A 20,687-nucleotide genomic window follows, 5' to 3' on the forward strand; every position below is an offset into this window, starting at 1 on the left:
TTTGTATTTATCAGCAACAAAATCGCCATTTCATGGGTTTACTAGAATCATCGAAACTCTTGCAAATTTGATTTATCTCCAGGCACGTCATTATTGTTATTAGCGCAGTGCTATGATTTCATCTCCACGAGTCCCCGTCCCATGTTCACACATATTTTCCGTTGGGTCGGTCTGTCGCTACTTGGGCCACATAGGCCTTCTTTCCTCCAGTTGTCAGTTCCCGTTGTGTTTCTTACATCAATGTTATGCCACGTAGTCCAAACTTTGTCGCGTTTTTTTTTTTGAAACTTATACCCGGCGTAGCTTTCGGCTGACGAAAACTTTAGCCCGGGGATGTGTTTGCGCCACATGAGGGTCTCGAACTGCTCGAAACGTGACAACAGCAAATACTATGTAAATTTTTTCCCCTCCAAAAAGACCACAAGTCGGTTCGCTGTTTAGGCACAAACCCGAACAAATTCAATTATATTAGCAATAAAAAACTAATTATCCCTGAAGTACACCGAATCCCTGCCCCTTCATCGTCGCACTTCTTAGGGGTTTCACCTCTCATCAGATTCTTCAGTACGTTGCAATGCCATCTCGTATCGACACCACCGTTCACTGTAGTGAGTACATTGATAGCCTATATTCGAATGGTCTTCTTGCGGTACACGGCGTCAAAGGACGTTTGAGCAAAACTAGCGACTTGACATCCTCCATAATTTGCTTTACGACGTCTATAGTAGTTTGTGCTGAGGAGCGCGAAACATGTCGTTAGAGTGCAACCGAAACGACTGGCGGCGTCCATAATGAACCTTGTCCTTGGGCTTAACATTGACACTGTGTGACATTAGTGCCTTGTAACTTTCCCACTACCTGAGGGCTTTGCCAAGCTTGCCAGTTTCTACCAAGACCAAAACAGAGCCGCACTGTGGCAGCGGTTCCCTCTGCCGCTTTATTAATAAGTGGACCAGTATCAAATGTCTTTTATCAAGACGGGCAAGCTCTTCTCATGGATAGAGTGTTCCCACAGTCCCATTTCTTGTTTATGCCGTGCGAACGCAACTGGTGGGACGTGGTTAGGAAATGTACTGAGTTAAGCAATATGGTTGGCTTAGCCAATTTCAATGTTATAACTGTCCTGGAAGAGATCTATCGTCTGATTGGCAGCAGTCGGAGCGTAAGCTCAGAATGAGGTGATGCCTGCCTTTATAACCAACTCAGCCTCGCTGACTGACTTGTTGAGTGGCGCCGACTCGTAACTGGCTATTTGTTACCGACAGGCCAAGCAAGTGGACAAATGAGGGCGAAAATTAGTCGATTTCCTTCTTTTTCCCGCGAGGGCTTTTGGTCGGAGTATAAAGGTGGGCATTGATACGCGACGTAAAAATATAAAAAGCGTGTACGGCAAAACGAATGAATCAAAAATTACATTAATTTAAAGGAACATTAATTTAAAGTCGCACAACTAAAAAATAGTGGGGAGCCGTGGTGTCTACTTAGGCCCGGTGGATATAGGTAATGAAATTAGCCGAAAAGGATGTCGTGGAAATAAACAAATAAAATTTACACTTGGAAAAAATTGAAGAATGATCAGTGACCGAAATATAATAGTTCAACTATTATATCACCTGTGTACTAAAGGAAATGGACAACCCAAATCCAGGCTATCAAACATTATTAGTATACTGTAGAATTTCTCTAGATAATGACTAGCATGGGTTTCTTGCAACCATTCATTCACGTATTCGTTATCACAGACCAGTGACCCCTATCAAATCTAGTGTCAAACACGTTATGTTTATAGCACGGCCAGCGCTATAAACAGCCGATTTGATGACAGTATTACCGCAATATGGTGTTTTCCCATTTTCTCGAAGTTTCAGATAAAACACCACGAAATGCCACCGATTTATTATTGAGTTGGTCAGCCAATGAGGTGAGGAAGCCAATTGTCTAAAGGACTGACACATTGAGCCAGTAACCCTGAATCGGGTTTACCATCGCGTCATGAAGCGGCAGGTTCCAAAAAAATTGACGTTTGAACGATTTGTGATTCGAAGATATATATATATATATAGAGCGTAGAAGAATTGTTAGAATGAGCGGCAAATGCTGAATAAATACATTGAATATCTGAAAGAAACGCTCCTGGCCGTCATACTCTAGTCTAAGCATACAAAGTTACAGAATTCTATGAATAAAAAACTTGACAGATTTTATACATTTGAAGAAATTTCAAGATATAGAGGGTTGTATCGGTGCTTTCGATCGAGATTGTTGCATTTTTAATTTAGTCTCTTCTAGCTTCATAGGCATAGTCGTCATATTTACTCTATGCTACTAGTGTATAGCGACAATGTCTATGCTAAGGCAGCAGCTGGTTAGCAAGTTCTGGAAACTTGTCCAAAGGAATAGTTTACGGCCCAGGGCGGTCTGTTAAGCAAGACTTTTCAAAGCCAATGAGTGCAACAGCTTACCATACCTATGGACAAGATCTTCGGTAGAATTTATTAAGATGACACATAATGCATCCATGTACTAACTTAACTAGTTTGAAAATAATGCAGCTGAGGTAAGCTATTGCTGGAAACCAGGCATATGTGAGAACGAAGGTGTCAACGTTAGTGCAAAAGGGGGTCATCTGTCGATCACTGCTAGGCCACTATAGCGCAAAGACCCGTTTCCATTTTTAAGGCAAGTTTGTCATCCTTCTTACTAATAACTCCACCAGTAGAAAAAAAACAGTTTTTCTGAGCGTCACGCTGTCCAAGTGCGTTCGAGTACGACGTATGCGTCAGACAGCTGGCGATTGGTTGTGGCACCGTTGAATTCTAGTGATAATGATGCTGGTTGGTGCGGATGATGAAAGCTACTCCCGTGTCTAGGTTAATAACCACCCAAAAAACGGAGGCTGAAAGAAAATCCATTGTGGCGGTATAGCTGGATGTGAAGGACAAAGATTTTAGGGCGTAGTTGTTCATTAAAGTTAGTAGATTCTAATTTCTCCTCCTACATGGAGTTGTGACGAGTGTCATAGGGCAGAAATGAATGAAGACACATTACTTTCCTATTAAGTTAAAAATAAAAAAACAATAAGTGGAAAAAACGAATATTTTTTCTACCAGCAGTTTGGTGGCAGTAACCTATTGCACATGTGATTTCGACTACTGAAATGATCTGTACACGTTGACGGAGCGAGAAAGAGCATCTTTCAACGTTAAAATGGGTGAAATTGTTTGTCATTTACCTTGTCGATTCCATTCGTTTCAACAGCTGGTCCATATGCCCGGTATAAAATTCGCCAGTCAAAGTTCAATGCCACCCGCGTAAAAAATTACCCTAAGATGATTGCGACAGAGACACCGTATTTTTTTGGTCGCAAATACGCTAGGATTTGGAAACATAGAAAATCACTTGGTTTCCTACATTGTACGAACCGTGCCTTTTTCCTGCCCAGGGTTTCTAACAGAAGCATTTGATTTAAAACCTATGATAGAGATGAATTGTTTCTCTACGAAACAAAAAGAAAGATACCGGAAAGATATCTTGAACGGAGCCGTTGAGACATAAAACCTTAAAGGCAGAGCGTTCTCCTTTGTTCTAAAGCTTTTGAGCAATGTTAAGGGTAATAGAAAAATAATAGTTTTTTTGTGGTGGATTTCTTTATCACTTACAATTGTAATTAGGACTGCGGGTTGTTGGCGGCTATTCAAGGCTTTGTTAAACGCCGATTTAATTACATTCAACTTATCGTACTAAAATGTTTTATTGTTGACAGGTGTATGCACAAACACATCTTGGTATTATATCTGAGTGTGGCAAAGCAAATTTCTATACTGTCTCTGAATTGTATCTGTTACTAGTTTTCAGGACAATCTAATCGCCTAAGAATCGATGTACTGATTCATCATCGAAGAAGTTTTTGGAGGATGCCTCAATTTTTTGCTGCCCCGATATATTATACTTGAGTGAATGTTTTAAGTTTTCAAGTTCGATATTACTGCACTTAATCACTGCTTCGAACGCTTTCCTCTAATATACTATACCTAATCATTAATTATAATAGGTCAAGGAGCAACGGTAGCATATACAACAGTTGTATTCTGGCGCGATTTTCAGCTGCTCTGCCACCGCCATGTTGATGCCACTAGAATTCTCCTGTTTGCGATAAATTTTGTTCTCCTGGCGAACTTCGTCATCTTCTAACGGAGGGTTCAAACAGGACAGGGCGTACAATGGTAACTGCTGCGTCGCATCATTACTGTCTTGTTTATATTCAAGTGACGTGCCTTTGGCTGCTTGAAATGAGATATCTGGGGCAACGGGGGCGATTTCAGCTAGCTTGCTTAGCTGACGAGGCCATGATCTCGCAATCATGGTATCTAGTAACGGCTGCGGCGTTTTTGCTTCGTGGACTCGGCGAAGATCTTAGATTTCCTTAGTATTTGTTGTTGTCTCTGCGATAAGTCTTACCTGAGGGATTTGCACATCAGTAATGAAGCAAGTAAGCGCATAGTTGCAGCCTTTTTGTAATTACCACTAGCCAAAACTGGAAGGCCGAGAACTAAGGCCGAAACGAACGAGCAGACCGTTTAAATGGGTTCGCATATTCATTCAACGAAAACGGCGTTTCGAAAAGAACGCTGAGGAAGTAATAAAAAGATAGAATTGCTGGCAGCATTCGACGACCTCATGCTTAAATATTTTCAGAAAAACAATTAGTGTTGGTCAGGGGCACTGACTTGTGGTCATGGGTGATAGCTGGAAGCGGTCAAAACAATACTAGGGGCTACCCTTGCCCTTATTCCGAGTGTATTACCAGACTGGGCATCGGATAAGCTTTTAGCGGGAACGTTTCTGGCCTAGGCCAAAGATACGCGTAGTTTTCCGTGCCTGTTCATCAACATTTTATGCTTTATGACATATATCTAGATGGCGACAATCGGAGCCACTCAGAATGTGCTGTCGAGAAACCTAACAGCTAAGAGCTTAAGCTTCGCGGTGATAACAATAACGTTGGCCGATGTTCGAAGGTTAGAGCGGAGGAACAGTTGATGGCCTTCCGCGGCCAAGTTAGCTGCCTTTGCTGTTCTCAACCAGCCTTGGTCCTCGCCTTTCGCACTGTCGTTACATTCATTGGCCTTCACGGGCACCGTAGTGTGCTGGAACAGATACGACAGGAGCGAGAGGTTACATAGGGTATTAGTTTTCTCCAATTTATTCTGCAATTTGGTTAGTTGTCTGTGAATCGTTATGTGAACTGTCTTGCTTCAGCTTAACATCAAATCACCGCAAGCGACCCTAAGAAAGCCCACGTTTCAATAGCGCCACACTATAGCGTTTCTGTCCGCGTGGCACGAAAACAGTAAAAGACGATAGCGACCCTAGCGCCACCGAATGCCAAAAAAGGCACCAGCAAATAGCAAAAAGATAAAACGAAATGGAAGTTACAAATTATTTTTTTTCAGTAACTACAAAATGCAAAAGTACAGTGTAAAAAATGAATCGTAAATTCCAAGTGCGTGTTAGCGTTGCGCATTCGCAACAGTTATTGGGTCTTTGACGGCCCCAGCAAGCAGGGACCGTGTCAACAAAGTTGGGGCATCGTAGATTATGTGGGCGGAATATGCAGACACAAGTGAACTTTGTATGTTGTGTGTTAGGCGCGAAACAAAAGGAACGAGCCTTGAAGGTTATTGCTCGAGGATCGCTATGTTGCCGGCAGCAGCTGCCTATTTTCTCTGGCACAAAATGAGAGGATATTATTGATCTCAGATCAGTCTTTGACAATATACTCACATTAAACGCTAGTGAAAAAAGTGGCTATTCCTCTATATATGTGGGCTTGTCTGAGCGTAAATAGAACGCATCGAAGCGCGTCTAAGCCTACACGCCGAAACGAACAAAATGAACGCTAGCGAACGAATCGACCGAAGAATAGGTTAACGATAGGCTCCTTTCACTATACTGCCAATTAGAGAGCAGTTGATTAACTATCGTAACTTGAGAGAAAACTAAAACCTTAAACGAGGTAGATACTTAAATATTACAGAAACAGCTGTGGCAAACCATATGGTATTCATGCCAATTGGATCCATTCAGCAAGATAACAATACATTTGATTTAGATAGCGCGTTAAGTTTCGACTTATGAGTGCGTAGCAGATTTAGCAGTAGTGCGAAATCATTCCCATTTTAGAAGTTAACGCAAATCAGACTAAATCGATTGGACTTTCGGCAAGTTTCTCCGCAACAGACCCATCGATGTAGAATGCTGGGCTTCTCTCCGTCTCGAAACAAATGGCACAGGAGGACAGGAAACAGGAAACAGCATCCGTAAAGCGTAACTACCACCATCCATTGTATCTGTTCGATTTGCTGTGGTTTACTTAATAGACCCAGTGACAACGTGGCAGACTTTCTAGAACTGGCACAGTAACATTAAGGGTAACAGGAACAAATCCGGCGTATATTTTTCATAGTCGAATGGAGAAAAAGTTAGCTCCCTTATTGTTACTCAGTTTCGCTTCTAAATGAAGAAGTGATTCGTGGATAGATAACGCGTTGTCAAGCTTTTGTTGACTGCTTGATGAATGGAAGGCGGCATTGTCTGGAAGCCTAGAATAGAGAGGGAATAGCCTCAATAACCAGCTAGAGGGAAATATTCAGCCAGCCGGCTTCTTTGTCCTATCAGTTCAGCCACAACGATAGCGTCTCAGGAAACTTTCAAGACAGCAAAGCGGCCAACGTAAAGATGCCTGATTGATTGAATCGATCGGACAAGTAATGTAGCTTTTTTTTGCTGTTCCTCTTAGCAAATCGCTCCAAGTAGCTCTTTGGAGCTGGTTGTTCCAGCCAGTTATGAGCAGCTCTCTCCTCCACGCAGGAGAGGAACATCAATAAGACGTTAGCAGTGAGTGAAAGAAATGAAGGAACTAGAGTAGGGGCTACATTTGGTAGATCTGATTCTTTGCAATTTGCTGACAAGCATTACCAGTCATTATCAACCACAAGATTGTGGTGCAAATGGTGGCGATGGCTATAAACATAGTCGCGCTTTGAGTGTTGCCATCTCTGGCATTGTTAACGAGTACAGGAAATCTCTTTTTCTCTCTCCATATACTATATATATTTGACACAATCTCGTAAATTTATTCTCTTGGTTCAGTGTATCAGCTGCGACACAACTTAAACTAATACTTTTTGCTGTTTATTAGCGAAATAAATGTATAATTTAGTCATCTGGTCGACTAATGGTTTTAGAGGCCACATTCCTGTATTCGTAGTAGCTTTTGCCACTTTTTAGCCTAGTTTCCTCCTAGATGCCAATGAAAAAACAGCAGCTACCTGATAGCTGACCTTGAGAAAAAGCGAGAAGAGCCCCAATGTCGCGTCAGCCTAGTCTCCTTGACCAAAAAAAAAACTATCCAGATGCCTGTTACAAAAATATATCAATATTAATTTGCTGAAGTTTCCATCCGTCAGCTGCAACGAATAATAGAAAGAGAAAACATACAATTAACAAAATAGACCGGCATCACCTGGATAGCACCATCCCATATGTAGTGATAGAAAACTATAGTAGAAAACCGCCTCACCGTCGACATATATGACTACGTGTTCCTCTATACTGGAAGCTTTGCAGAACCCTAAGTCAACGACACGCACTAGACAGCCGCAGTGTTTCGAACTGGTGACTATACACGATGTAACGCTAAGCTGACGTGACATTATTAGGTTAATGTTATTATGAAAGAAATGGTGAGTGTTGAGTAGACGCCGAAAAACGCCGATCAGAAAAAAAGATGGTTCTATTATATCGTGGGCAAACGGTCATTTTACTGGTATATGTTAGTTACTAGTTATTTTTTAGCTTTACGTTATCAAACATTCAAATAAAGTGGCGGCGGCAGCAGCAGCGAAAATCAATTTTTGAAACCTTTAGATAGATACCTTGACTAACGACGCTCTCTTTTCCTCGACGCCTAACCAATACAATGACCTTATCTGATACGATCGATAAGCGCAGAATCTGCTTTGGTCCCATGAGATTAGCGACGGGTTCGACAGGGCGTTTAGCGAAAGACCGCATAGGCCAAATTTTACTGTCGATGTACCTTAGGATGGATTTGCGGCAATGACAGATTTGAACACATATAAATAAGAAAAAAATTTGAATAGAAAAGTACTTTCTTTGCTGTTGTAGCCTGACAGCTTTCGGTCCATCTAAATATTTTTTTTTGCAATTTTGCTGCAAACTGAGCTAGTCGTGGATAAAAAAACAATATTTAAGGACGCATACATTGTAGTGAGTCTATTTTAGCTCAAGAGAACCGCCGAAAATTCAAAGACTAACTGCAAGAACAAAGTGAAACAATTTTATATTTATGTCTGCCACACCGAACTCTTAGATCTGACCGTTCTGGATATCGAAGCCTTTTTTAAGGTTTTTATGTCTATCCTTCACGATCTTTTCTATGACCTTGCCTATCTCACACGTCCACAGGTTACATACGGAAAGCCGATTTTCCTTTGGCATAGCTTCTGCTGTTGCCGTTCTTACTGTTATATCCCTATACCATGTGACTCATTATGAAAAGATCGTGGGTGGCTTGCCCCTCCGTTTACCCTATTTCAATTTACCCCACGTTCTGTCGTAGCTTCTTTCAGCTACTTACATTAAGTATGATGCCTTCGCATTCTTGATTGCCAGCGTCCTACACTACACCTGATAGAAGTAGGACTATACCAACAGCAGTGGTATCATATCAACAGCAGGAGCAGCGACAGAAGCTGAAACAGCAGCACTAGAAATAAGAGTCGTCTTCATGGTAGTTTGTTTCTCCCTGCCCTGCTTGTTCGGAGCCGTTTGCTTTGAGGCAATTTCGAAGTTGCTGTAGGCAGTAATAACAAAGTAGCAAAACGATCAGATTTATAATCCAGAGCAGGGATCATGGTCTGCCACACATAGTCGGGATTTTCTAAGCCTTCTAACCTTCTCCAGGCTGCATGTCTAATACAGCATTCATTGCTGCTTCTATTTGAATTATGTGCGAACAGCAGTATCCGTCAGGACCTGTTGTTTCACGGTGCTGCTACTACTGCCAGTGTGTACGGTGCGCTGTTACACTGTTGCTCCATGCTTGTCGTTTCCGCTAGAGTTCTTGCTAAGGGCGTTACTGTGGCTCTTAAAGCGTGAGCGCGTCATTACCAAGAGAAAAGAGCCGGTTTCGCTTGGTAAAGCAGCCGCACTGTGTGGCTGGGTTCCTATATAGGACGTGGCGCCTATATGCCGTAAGTATACGGCGTTGTGGTACCTTCCGCAGCAGATCAAGATGACCTTTGCACACTTGGCGTTCTAGCAGCAGTTGAAAGAGTAAACGTTGGTGGTTAAGACGCATCGCAGCTCTGGTTCTAAAACTAACTTCTCTATGTCTGTCAGCGAGAGCTCCGCGAGCCGCCGTCTAGAATTGAGCAGGATAACCTTAAATGTTAGCGAACATATAAGAAGTTCTGCGCTCTTTTTACATAAAGACCCTGCTTTTCGGATCAAGGTTGTTTTCCATGTTGTGCCTACGGGTGCCTAGAGCAGGCCGGTAATTCTCTCTGCACACAAACATATAGTCTGCTTTTTGACGAAAAAGAAGAGCTGTGTAGTATATTGATAACTTTATTGCTGAATACTGCAGTAAAGGTCGCGTAAGAACCATATGGAGCAGGGCCTACTGGTGTGAAATAGGTTGACTTACGATATGGGTGGAAAATGTAAGTACACACAGTGAAAGCGACAGCTACATAAATACTTAGAAAAAAAACAGTCTTCCCTTCTTAAGATTAAAAACATAGTAAAGTGTATGAATATACAGGAACGAAAGTCTTCTTAACAACGGACAACGATAAAAGGCAGCGTAGACAAAATATGTCGTAGAACTTTTTTGTCCTAGATAGGTTAGTCACTCTTGTGCCTGAATGCCATCTTATCGTGGGCTGTCTCGTGGTCTCGTACAATATAGTACATATACAGATGAAGCGACATATAGAAATTTGTCATTTTCGTTGTCGTCATTTTATCCCTATGCGCTTCCCCACCTTGTATCGATCCGCTGCCCAGTCTGTCTTGGCCTGCTATTATTAGCAGATTATTAGAGACGCTAAACTGGGTCACAGGAACGAAATAAACCGGCTTACAGATGGACGAACCTGCCAACCGTTAACTGTGCAAAAAGTAGACGCTGTTCCATTGGACGTACGTCGTTCCTATTTTATAAGCCGTATTATCGGTCTGCCAATACTAAGCGCGAAAAAAATCGCCCCCCCTGTACAATAATGTAGCAGTAAATCAACAGCGAAAAAACGCCGTTGGCCAAAGAAAAATCAATAATGCTATCCATGAAACTGCTGCTTACAACCGTATGTGTGAAATAGACGAAAATTAGCTGAGTATTTTAGTTTCCCGTCGGGATTTATCTAAATGAAGCTTGAACGTCCCCTGCTTTTGTTTACGCTCTCCATTGAAAGAAACATGAAGTTATACGGATTGTCAGCGTTAGAAAGCACTGTGCATTCATAAGAAAGCTGTTGCCGTCTAGAAATCGTCAAGCGAAGGGCATTGTCGCCAGGTTGACCCCTAATTCGGTAGAATTCGCTCGATAAGTTTAACCGACTTGATCAAATTATGAACACTCGCTATAAAGATGTGGACCAAATTCAAGGAAAACTGAATAGAGGTGTATAAAAAGGAGAGCGTGAAAAAAGGGATCCATTTTAAATTACAATCGACAGAGAAGGTTTGAATAATAACATCGTGAAAATAAAATTATTATTTTTTTTTTATCAGTTAGAAACAAAAATACCTTTGTGTAGCTTAGCGAAACGCCTAAACGCTAAAATACAACTTAAACCCCCTTTAGACAGCTGTGTTTAGCTTCACTGTCGCTCACATCGTCTAAAGGAAGAACCCTAAAACGATCATGAAAATATTTTATTATTATCCTATTAACTGAATTTCTTCTCATAGTGATGAATGAATTTCACATTAAACATAACATCTATCCTCTGTTTTTTTTTGCGGTATTGGTTATAATATACACTTTGACCCCTCTAAAGTTGATTTTACTGTAATTTTTTCTAATTTTTCTGTTACCGACTATCACAGATACGCATACGGCCTGTAATCTAACCAATGGAATTTGACCAGTCGTTACGTACTCTTCGGTCAGCCCATGATCTTATATTGTGCGGTCCGCGTTTTCAGGAAAAATGAGTACACATTTGTGTTACCGCTGTGTGGAGATAAAATAGTTATTATTGTCTAGGTATGTCTGCCACAATTATGTTTTTTCACAGAAACATCCCGGGGGACGAGTGTGGCCACTCAACGAACCCGGCCACAAGTGGTATGACATTTCATATATCCCCCTCTATATTTAATGCCACGTACAATAATAGCAGCAGTCTCGTAGACGACTGAAACTACAGCTGTTACTAGACGTAACTACTACTGGAATGTACCCGTTTTGGGTACTCGGGGGTTACAACTAGACAGGCACCGGACGGAAAGGGACCCATGGAGACGGGTTAGTGGTAAGGGCAGATGTAAGGGTAACAGAGAGAAGTCTTTATGTTTTGTGCCTTGCGCTGTGGCAGAGACGTCACATCTGATCGTACGTGCTACTCGGCTGAGCTAGCTCGGGGTCTTATCGAGGTCTGTTCAAGGGCGAATGCAAACGATTTCAGGACCTAGACCTTTTTCCGAAGTAAAGAGGGAAAGGGTAGCTTTGCTGGTTGTTGCGTTGAAATGATGATTAACGTCATTCGCTGTGTGGCGTGTCCCGCAGGCACAATGCGCATGTGTGTGTATGTCGGCAACGCTGCGTACTTACATACAGATCTAGCTATTATTTAGAGTCCAGAGGAAGTAACCAAAGCCGACGTGACAATGAAAAGTGAGTCCACCGAAGTGCGCGTGACTGGCTACATCTGATCACGGTAACAAGATACAACACAGTAATGTTAATAAATGGAGCTGTTCGTAGCATCTAAACGGAACGGACAATTGTTTTTGTCGCTAACATTATTTTTGCCGTTTTTATTGTTACTACGATAGTGACCATTGTTGCCGCACGGCTGATACAGTGAAACCCTTAAGCATCCGAAGCCTGCGTACGTGGTACCTCCATTATGGGTATACGAATATATGAGAACCCATTCGAAGCATCGTCTACACTTATGAAGCTTATGCTTATTTGAGTGAGGTTTCAACGAGAATCAGCGGTCAATATCCATTTCTACAGCTTTTCGTTGTGTTCACTCACACCAGAAAGGTTTTTTTTATGACTTTTTGCATTTGGTTCCTAGACCTTAAGCAAACATTTCTCCATCCGCAAAAAATCCTAGTATAGAAGACAGTTAACACAGTCCGGATCAAACCCGGCTCACCTGTTATACGTTTATACAGTAAAAGAGCTTTTAGCTTAGATTAAAAACACACTCAAAAACATTACGAATCTTCTAGTGTGGAACCGTGAAAGCTAAGATGCGGACAAACTGGTAAAGAATGATTTCTAAAATATCTGACCTTCAGCTGGATCTATTTGTGTTAGATTTTTTTTAGCTCCTTGTTTCGTATCAGCTACTTGGCATCAGTTTGTCTTCCGTCTATTATATGCTCGAAAAGCATCTATTTTGGGTGTAAGTGTACCATTCTGCATGGCTGGCTTCTTCAGCCTAACTGTCATTCATTGTGATTCAGCCTTGGTAGCCCGCTCATTGACACACAACTGAATATCTTTGCCGACAGAGAAATGTGACGATGTTTTGTTTGCTAGAACTTACTGCAGGTTAAAGGAATGACCTTGGCCAAGTCTAGCACGATTGAAATTTCTGTGCTGTGTCGCTCGTTCATGTTTATGCAGCCGCATTGCTCACGGTGTTGCCGAGACACATTTAAGGGCGCCGTCTGGTTTTAACTAGGCCGTTATCTGTAACGGGTCTTCTATACATCTTCCAGGGCCATGACGAAGTGGAATACAACCGACAAACGATGACGCCACGTTTTGGCAGCCGCCAATCCGGCTTTGCGCTGTGTATAGCCCACGTCGGTAGTGTAGCTGAATAGAGAAGCAAAGACTGAATTCAGTGGGTTATTTAAACCCTTTCTTTTGCACAACATATAGGGGCGTATACATGGTATATTCAAGGGCAGCATGCTATCGCGCTCTCGCCGTAGACCATAATGCCACATTGTCGCAGTGTGGGAAAATTGCAAAGACAGGGGCAGTTTGGTCCCCCCGAGCTTGACTCCCTGCGAGTGCCACCGATGCCGCCATGACTGTAGTTCGCGGTTCGACCTTGCGTTTGTGGTGGCCGCTGTGGCATAAATGGAATCATTGGTCGTCGAGAGAGTGACGCTGGTGAATCTATTTCCTTTCTGTTCGTCAAAGTGGCACTATCCAACCGATACTAGCAAAAGACTGTGCATATGCACACATGCGCACCTCATGGCGTGCTAGTTGGTCTCGAAGTGCATGTATACACAGCCTGAGTTCAGGAAAGGCTGGTTGGGGCCGGCTAACAACACAGATCTACGCGGTACGCCGTTTAACTGCTGGATAGAAAGCGTAGACAGCCATTGAACACGTGCCTGTCTTTATGTCACAGGCGAAACAACTAACTGTTCGAAGAAGGGAACGTTTTTAATTAAGTGAAAAATTAACGAATGATGTTTATTGCTGTTGGTATCTAAATCCTCTGTCGTTTTTCATTAACAACGAGATTGACGCTGCCATGGTACTATGATCACCGTGCCGGGTTTATAGATCGCTGCAGGTATGAAGATTTCGGTTTTGTCGGAACGGAACGAGCAAACGCTCGCTGACTGTGAATTTGAACAATCGTCACATGTAAATTTATTCTAGACCCTCAGAAACATCCATACTTAGTTTGTATTGCAGCTTACCTGCAAACGGGATCGACACAAGATAAATGATACGCGTATGTATGTGAACGCAGTCCATATGTGTCATTTCGTATCAACTTTCCACAAAATAGTAGAATGTTTGTTTTCAGCCTGTACAAACCATTGGTCTTGTTCGGTTGCAGCTGCTGACTTCAGCACTTCTGCTATTCATATTCCCCTATCCTTACAAACGTCTCGTATCATATAGGAACACGATCGATACTCTTGCTCTTCGCCAGCTGTACACACGACGGCAATTGCCTTCCTTAAAGTAGTAGTTCGCACCTGATTCGATTGAAATCAATTATAGAAACAATCCTTCTCTTTGTGTATTATCCTTCCGTTTCGAAGGTGTAATTGACAAAGCATTATGACGGTCCAGCAAATCAAACCGCAAACATCAAAGTAAGAACGAGTTCACATACATCGTAGTATGGAGCTGCGTCTGATAGGTTTCGAAGTATCTAGAATCCAAAAACACTAGGAAATCATCAGGATGACAATGGTCCTTTGGATCGTTTGGGCCATTTAGCTCGTATGCCAACAGGCCCCCGAATACAGTCCTGTCAATCATATGCCTTTTTTGTTGTCATTTTGATGGAATGTCAAATAGCGTTCTATCTAATACAATGCCAAGACAGATGATAATAATAATAATAGAAAAAATAACAATAGGCAGCTGAAACCACCGACGTAATTATATAAAATAAGCTTTTATAGAATAAACTTTTTAAATTATAAAAATTATATAGTACACCGTTTAGCAAATAATAAATAGATTAGTTTTCTTTAAATAAATAGATCATGGTATGATTGTTATTGCAAATGCTCAGATACTTACTATCCTGTTTCGTACCGAACAGGATAGTAAGTATCTGGTAAATGTGACCAATACATAAAATTCGCCGAGAGAAAAGTTTATCATCATACTCCATACAGAACACTAAAGCGTTTTCAACTTTTCCTCTAATGTTGTCCTGTATTATTCAGTCCAGTAACGTTAGTCAAAGCCGTCCATCTTCGTTATCCGCACGGATAATTGAGCGCTACCGCAGAACTGAAAATCAATTTGAATTGACAGTATTATTACCGTTATTATATATTCAGGATTATCTTTCTCATGATAATATCCTTGTTGGCATCCCCTTCTGTGAAATCCAGGGGACTCGCCACGCAGCGAAAACCAGGAACTACGGAAAGCAAATACTAAAGGGGAACGTGAAAGATAGAACATCGGCTTCGGTCAATCTGTTCTTTCTTCGCCTTCAAATCATTATGTGTTTTTACAGAATTATAGCTGACACTATGTACCATTTGTGAGGTTTCTGCCTTCGCACAAGAAAAAAAACAACGAACCTGAAAATTCAATAGGCTTCGATAAACCTGTTAATAAAGCTGGTTCCCACTGCCAATATTTGCTATAAATCGAGCTTACTATTTGCGTACGTTGGCGATAAAGCAAATTAGGTTTGAGACCAGCCATAACCGTGCTTAAACTGAACCGGGCAGGGTGTCTGTAACCTTCCAGGACGACTGTTTGAGAAGACAGACCGATGCGTGCATACGCTTAAAACGCTAACTGCTGCTTGCGCATACTGTGACGATGCCTAACCCCAACCCGATCTTATTATTGTTAAGCTGTTAAATATTTATACATGAATTACCAGCATACTAATTATTTTGCTCTACTTTTCAATAAAGCTGTGCTTGGGACAGTGGCTATCCGAAGGGAGCGTTTAAAAGTTCGAAGATCATGGCGAGCAGCGACAACAACAAATACGTGTTGTTTTTTCATAGTTTGAGCCAAAACGAGCCATTGAATTGATACGCGCTGGACGAACACCTGCCGATAGGTTAACTTTTTGGGTCGGCCCAAATCGATAGTGTGCAGCCCCACATATAAGTGTCCGGCTGCAAAGAAAGTACAGGCAAGTTCCAGCATAGTGCAGCGAAAAAAGAAGATAATCACTCTCATCCAAATGTGCTTCTCTCAGTGATGAACCTGATGATCTGTTCCGACCAGGGTATTAGTGAAGAAAATATAAACCCGCGAATTAGCCTTCATAAATTGTTTTATTCACAAGAATGTAGGCATACGTTATAGAAGTCAGACAGATGCTTTCTGGTACGAATCAAACAGAGGATTTTAACCGACTTGTTTATTATTTGCAGCTCTCTCAACAAGCACTTATATCGTTAGTAAGAAATGAATCGTAGCAATTATCGCTGGCTTGTTGAAAACATGTCTATCGTCAGTAAACAAACATTTTCGGCTAAAGAATAGATCCTGATCAGTGATTACCTTCGGATAGAATTAATGAGACGCCGAGGGCGCAAGCCGTGGACTTCATTCCGAGCTTGTCTTCTTTCCTATAAAACACATGTTGGGTATACTTTTTTAAGTCATAAGATTTGCACCGAAAAGTGCCCTTGATTTGCATTTGGTCATATCAGCACAAATGGTGCAAATAGCCGCCTTGTAAACGCTGGTGCGGCGTCGTGGCACGGAAATTCGAAATAAGGCTTTTTCCATTGGTTTATGGCCAGTTACGCTCTACAGGAGGAAGCGAAACTTTTGGCCAATCGCCTCTGTTTTTCGAGAGCAAATATTTAGAGACAGTAGAAAAAATCAGCCCGATCGGACCATTTTTAAAAGCTCTCTTACACCCGACAAATATATAGACAGACATAGATTTTCAATACTCAACAGATGAGAACATGGCGCTCTCAAGATCGGACCCATGTTCGCAACGGCCGAAGTAACCTAAACTGCTCCATTAACTATAGAGACGTAAAAAAACAACTGGATAAATTGCATATTTCTATAAAATTATTAGATTCGTATGTTCTTATACAAGCTCTTAATCTGCGTCAGGATAACATTTGCTAACGATGGATCCTTGCGTCCTTGACATAAACAAGATTCACTAAATATTATTTATGATTGTTCCTGTTCATATTTCATAACTAAAAAAAAGGCCCACTCAAACGTTATTAAGCGAATTAATGAAAGAGTTTTGCCTTATTCCTATTATCCATTTTTATCTTCTCTAATGAACCCAATTGTGCAACCGGTTTATGATGAGAACGGTTACGTTAGAGGTTTTATGCAAGCAGAAGTTAAAGGTCCTGACCCAGATAGCGTTATGTGTATCCGAAGAAATACGTTTGTGCGGTGTTTGCCACTCGAGTCGTATGCCTGAGTCTGTTTAAGTAAAATAAACACTTTCGACGCGCAATGTATTCGTATGCAGACAAAAATAACTAGATTCAACTTGCATACTAGCATAAACTTTATCTTAAATAAATATATCAATACGCCGTTAAATATGTGCTTTATTAGCATACTTTCAGCCATTGTATACATTGGATACGTTCTCTTTCATGTAGTATTTCAGCGGCTGCTTTTCGGCAGAGACAGCCATTTTAGGCATCGTTCCCGGCCAGTAATCAAGGTATATTTCACATATGCCTATATGGGTTACACGAGGATATGTAATCTACACGTAATCCAGATGCATATAGTATACAATGATGCGCTTGAAAATGTCATGATATATAGATTATACTCGTCATTTCGTGTTCCTCTCGCCGTCATATGCTTAATTAAAGCAATCTTCCTAAGCACGTGTCCGAGGAGACGTGCTATATGTTCAACTTATCATTTGTTGTCCGCATCGTCCTGCATGTGCGCACATGTGGCTTCAGGATCCAGACTCCTCACCTCGAAGTACTCCAACGCTATTTCTTACCGTCACCTTTGGCCTATATCCTCTTGTACTCCCACGCAATCGCTTCGTAAAGGAAAAGATGAGGTTATCGGTTCCAGGCCCATTGCCACCAAATATGGACATGAAAGACAGGTACGAAATCGCGTCGCGCCAGAATATCTATATAGAGTGAAAGGAGAACAACGATGGCAGACTTCCTTAGTGGTACAGATATGACGAAAATAGCCTTTGTATCTACCGCAAGCAAACAATGCACCTGCAACAACGGGAGTTAAACGCCGTATTCGTAAATTCAATCGGACCGGACTATACTATAACATAAATGAACCACTGAGAAGACAGACAGGCAAACGTCGATGTTAGTTTTCCGTCCCAATAACGGCTGCCATTGGACATCGGTGATGTAACTGCTCGTAAAGTCCTTCTCGTTGCCCATCTTTGATTTCCTATTTCGTTCGCCTCATTTACACAGATGCGTCCGTTGCTCTCGCTACTCATTCGCTTACAAACTGCGCCATGTGAATAGTTATGCTATGTGTTGATATTGCCGATTTGATAGTGCCGCTGATTGAAGCTACTATTACCTACGATGACCAATGAATCGCCGCCGTCTGCTGTTCTCGTTATACGAGCGTAACTCACCGAGGCGTGCGACGGCTTGTGGGGTGTAGGTCGGCTAACTGTGGTAACTCCACTGTTACGTTGCCTAGGTTAGGAAAGAAAGGTCACTCGCCAGTAAAAAAGCTTTTGTGTGTTACTGTTGTGGCTGCTGTAATGCCATGAGGTTCATAGACACGCACACAGCCTTCATGTGACCAACAAAAATATACGTGCAGACTACAGGTCTATATTTATATTTAGCTTACCAATAACAATGTTCTGGTGCCGCCTGTCGTTACTGTGCAGTATGACGAAATTGTTTATCGCTCTGGATATATTTCTTTTCTCTCTTTCTTTTTTCTGTAACCAGAGCTGTAAAGAATAACCCTAAATATGTCAACCACCCACCCCAGCAGGAGGGAAGGACCTAAGCGTGGATAGCAAACAACGCCGTCATGGAAAAATTATCACGAGCGTTTAAAGGGGCAACTGAACCTTAATGCTATGGCTATTTGAACGGATTCCTTAAAAGGGCCTTCATCGTTCAAACTAGAACAGATCGACTGGATTGCCTCCAAGAGATCGTTTACTTGCCCTATACTAAACTTGGTTTTCAGACGTTCTTGTAGTTTTTACTACATGGCGATCCGTTGTACGCAAATTTTAGCAGTTTCCCGCAACCTTCCAAACATGTAAAAGCAAGTTGTTTGCAAAAAAGTGAAGTTATACTAGACAAGGATCTGCACTGAAAAATTATACGTAGAGAAACGATTCGGCCAATATTTCATTAGGTCAGTTAGGAAAAATTTCATTAGGAAAAGTATTTAGATCGATGCGGAATCGTCCGATAAGTCCTAATTTTGTATGTCTCGCTTGAGAAAAAAGGCATTGGTTGATTTAAATCAGCAGACTCGCTTAGACCATGTACTTAGAGTGTTATTAAGTGCATCCCTGCTATGTACAGTAAAACGAACACAGTTCGACAACTTCAGCCTATACGAGTTCTCTAGAGCGGTGCTTTACGCTAACACTGGGAGCGAAACGCGAAACGTTTATTATTTCTGGACGGGCAGCCTTTCCCTAGTGGCCTATTGGTAGGCTGCAATTGGTTTTTAGAATAATCATGCTCTTTCCCATCGGAAGCGCTTGTTTTGATAATAACCTTTTTTCGTTTTTATAGGTTGACATTTCTCTGTTTTTGTTCGACTGCTTTGCCTTTTTTGGATGTTCCTACAAGCGTTAGTGCGTTTAAAGGACGAAAAGTATTTCACCCGCAGGGGGCCTGATTGCGCTCGTGCCTATACCCAAAAATACGATCAACGCATTTCCACCGTCGCACGTTAATTTCAGTCATTCATCTGCACGAAAATCGTCCGTTAATTTAGTTTGCTTGCCTAAGTAAGGCCATAAAACATAGATTTTTTTGTTGCAATGGCGGATTTCGGCTAGGTATTGTTGGCATACAAGCTAACTCGCGTATGAATCGCTCGCGTGATTGATGATTCATAGCCGTAAAAAATACTGCGGAGAGCACATTAAAAAGGCTAAAAAAGTCCGATTGGGCAAAAACCTTCTGTCTAAATTCACAGTTCATAGTTACATTTTCTGTAGTAAAAATATATATTTGTTCTCTAACATACTAAAAATAAGAGATGTTACATTGAACAAGAAGCTTAGTTCGGCTTTGACCATTACATATTATATATCATCACTTGAAAACCTTTTATTGATGCCAGTGGAGGGACATATTTATCTGGCTCTTCAATTTAGCCATTTTGACTTCTCACTCTAAGGTGACAGTCTAACGGTTTCATTACATACATCAATCATAGTGGGTTTTTATCCTATATAGCATATCCAGAAACTATAGCCGAACTTAATGATTACGAAGTGGGAGCGTCAAAACGCTCTTGCCTTACACCATACTGACAGTCTGTAAAAAATCGTCTTTGCCAGAACTGGAAAATGATAGTTTCCCACTTATCTGCCTGAGTCCGTTATCGATGTTAAGCATTCCATTAGATAACACAAATCGAAGTGTGTCTGCGCCCGGATTCGTCCTTCTATTTCCACAACTTCTTTCCAAGGCTATCAGGCAAATACGTTAGCTACAACGTGGAGTATATACTTACTCATCTGCCTGTCGATTACTAAACAGGTAGCCATGTAGGGCCGGTTGTGGCCTGGACTTCCTGACAAAACCTAGCTGTAGTAGACATCCATTTGCCGCTGATGTGAACCCATTTTCGGTGTTAATCCCTTAGCGTATTTCGCTCTTAGACACTGAAATGGACCGACTCGACCTCAACGAGCCAATTACGTTCAATGTAGGAAAAACAATTGATCGTCGAGGTCAAACGGCTCATCGAAGTGGAAAGCTGGTAAAGTAGTTATTGTGCCCCGTACAGCTGTTGC

The 20,687-nt window shown here is 41.7% G+C and overlaps 1 long non-coding RNA gene across 15 annotated transcripts in view; it reads left to right on the forward strand.

The window, feature by feature from the left end:
- The window catches only part of LOC111260052 (uncharacterized), a 105,784-nt gene that overhangs the window by 66,551 nt on the left and 18,546 nt on the right, over positions 1-20,687 (forward strand). For 3 of the 15 annotated variants that reach the window (XR_015310848.1, XR_015310857.1, XR_015310859.1), the window contains one exon: positions 1,863-3,042. The exons of 10 other annotated variants lie outside the window; for them this stretch is intronic. This is a non-coding gene — a long non-coding RNA (uncharacterized LOC111260052). Of the gene's footprint in view, positions 1-1,862; positions 3,043-20,687 lie in introns of those variants that run through there. 2 more of the 15 variants (XR_015310860.1, XR_002680018.2) reach the window with 2 other exon arrangements.

The sequence above is a fragment of the Varroa jacobsoni genome, unplaced genomic scaffold (assembly GCF_002532875.2).
Source record: "Varroa jacobsoni isolate VJ856 unplaced genomic scaffold, vjacob_1.0 scaffold_394, whole genome shotgun sequence".
NCBI lineage: Eukaryota > Metazoa > Arthropoda > Arachnida > Mesostigmata > Varroidae > Varroa > Varroa jacobsoni.